This window comes from Penaeus monodon, chromosome 25 (assembly GCF_015228065.2).
Source record: "Penaeus monodon isolate SGIC_2016 chromosome 25, NSTDA_Pmon_1, whole genome shotgun sequence".
Lineage (NCBI taxonomy): Eukaryota > Metazoa > Arthropoda > Malacostraca > Decapoda > Penaeidae > Penaeus > Penaeus monodon.
The window spans coordinates 34,221,706-34,224,583 of record NC_051410.1 but is presented as its reverse complement, the minus strand read 5'-3'; the positions used below and the strand labels follow the sequence as shown (position 1 = coordinate 34,224,583).

Below are 2,878 nucleotides of genomic sequence, written 5' to 3'. Positions count from 1 at the left end.
CATTTTTTATTAATTTCCCGTCGGCATTGGGTTAAAACTGTCTTTGGAAATGTTGCTTTAAGTCCAGGTATGATTTATCCTATGATGGGAATACCCTTTAAACTAATTTTTTATTTTTTTCCTAATGATTTTGGGAAATTGGTACTGAATTTTTGTTTCTGTAATACTACTTTCAGCACTGCAATCAGAAGACTGAAAGCCTGTGGCTAGATCTCTTTTTTGAAGTTTACAGTTAATACTATCAGAATTAAGTAAAAAGCTGCTACTTTTTTCCCCTGAGCTTGTGTTATCTTTTAAAGTGAAGACCCATAGGAAACTTTGGGGTATAGAGGTTAGCAGATTCAAAAGATTTAATATAAACAGTTATTTATTTTCTCTCTTTCTTCACCAGGTTTTGGAGGACAAGAATGTTCGACGACGATTCCGCGCGAGCAACTACCAGTCGACAACAAGAGTGAAACCATTCATCTCCCACAATGCCATGCGCCTCGATGAGGGATGGAACCAGATATGTTCAACCTTGCTGACTTTGTTCGAAGGGCTTATGGCACAAATTAACGTAGGGGACCCTTAGAGTCCAGATTCACGAAAAACTGTCGCATCAGACGGTCTACTTTGCAGACAGACTGTACTCAGAGGAAGATTTACCAGCAGAGTTCAAAACTTTACCCCCCAGTTCGACTAAAGCCAAATTGCTATGTAAAAATCATCCTGGAATTTCTCTCTGATGCCCTTTACAACATTTAAAAATAGATATTTGTATGAATAGGCATTGGTCAGTAAAGTGATTAGATTATATATTTTAAAAAAGAATAAAAATGTGTCACACCAATCCACTTTTTACAAATTTTAGTAGATGTGTCCAGCCTTGAGGGTAACCCTTTCTACTACTTCCTTTTGACAGCTGAATATACATAAATCTTTTATATCAGGCCTTCATACATTTTCCCGACTAACTTATGATTTTCTTTGTGATATTGAGAGATAAGGAAAGATAACTGCTTTTGTAGTCAAATATTTTGTATTTTCAGTATTGCATGTAGTTTTGGAGCTAAGAAAAAGTGATTAAATAAATATACAAATAGATTAGCTTTCAAGACCAGGAAAGGATATACTTAGTCTGTCATATCTGTGTGCAGGTATTCATGTTGACCAGTGTTTTTTATTCACAAGTTTCTGGGTCATTTGAATATTTTTAGTTATGTGTTGTGTATTACTGTCAAATTGTAAAACAAAAATAGTTTTAAAAAAGTGTTCATTACAGTTGTAATTTCCTATATATCACTGTAAACTGTTCAGTTAGCTTACATGAGTTGATGTGTGTGTCATGTACGTCTTGTATTTAGTTAGCTGAGTTTGACTGTCTTCCCATTATCAATTAGCTATTACTCAACAGGACTGCCTACATCATACACTGATAATTTATTCATGTCACAGTGCCAAAATATTTAACCAAGCAACTGCACAGACAAGATCCTTTGGGGGATAAAAAAAAATGGAAAAGATTGTGAAGATATCAAAATTTTTCAGGGGAAAATCATAATATACACCATGAGACCAGAAACATGTTTCCTTTTCCTTGTTTGTCTTCTCTGAGTTATTTGGAATTCAGATTTACATTATATATGCAATTAAACAATTAGATTATTGCTTTTACCCCATTTTATGTATTTGTTCTTGTTTTTTCAATTCCTTTCTTTCCCTTGCCCCTTTTGAAATTGTTCCTTAGTTGCTTGTATTCAAGATATAACAATATATAACACACTATCACAAGACAAGTTCTTTGTAATTTGCATTCACATAACTGCAGTTTAAAGTTATTTATAAACAGGTAAAATCAAATTAAAAATATATACTCCGTATTTCACATAACTATGCTGCTGTTCCTTGTAATGTTTTTACACCTCAAGTGCAAGTATAGGTTTATACTATTATATACCCAATATGATTAATTATTTTAGTCTCATACATGGATTTCACTGGACAAGTTGATACTCCTCACCCATTTAATGAAATATTTATTTCTCAGAGATCTTGCAATCAATGAGCATTGGTGTAAAGAAAATGGACCAGTGGGAACCAATATTACATGCAACATATGCCATATGGTTATTCTGATGTAATAAGAGTACACTAATTTTGATTAATGTTAATTTATTAAAATCAGTTGCATCCAATTCCCTTGCCAAATCCTTATTATGTACAATGAAGTGATGGAATACACTAAAGACAACAGCCACGACAAGGGGAATATTGTATAAAATGAGTTGTATGTTGATTCCCAACAAAAGATAAATAAAAACAGTGATGATTATACACACAAAAATGCATGTGCATACTCACACACTTGCAAACACTTAGAAATACATTACAAACACACTGCGCGCTGTTGTGCACTGAAACAGACATTCACAGACAAACATGCATGCATGGACTGGGTCAAATTTTGTTTTTTTGCCTGTCTCCAAAATCACTTATTCTATTCAGAACAGTTCCATCCATCACCTTTTTTTTCCACCAGAGTCAAAATAAATGCAGTAAATTAATGCATCAATTTGCAGGCTAACTACAACATGTGTTCACGGGCCTGGTACAAAATTTAGTAATCATTTATGCACTTCTATAAATATATATAATACTACAGAACTAGTGTGTTTCTAATCAAGGAATCTTTTTAGAGATTCGTGTTAGCAAGCGTGTACTTCTGCTCCCCAAACTGTTACCTAGGCTGAGGAGTTTGAATCTTCGTCAGGGAGGATACACCTTTAGCAGTGTGGTGATTGCATTTTGCATCTCGGGGAACACTTTATCACACACACACACACAACCAAATATAAATATAATAGAATAAATAGATAATATAAAATAAAAAAAGATA

At 33.6% G+C, this 2,878-nt stretch overlaps 1 pseudogene; it reads left to right on the top strand.

Moving 5' to 3' along the window:
* LOC119589369 overlaps nucleotides 1-2,118 on the top strand; it is a 6,209-nt pseudogene extending 4,091 nt beyond the window's left edge.
* Nucleotides 2,119-2,878: the final 760 nt, after the last annotated feature.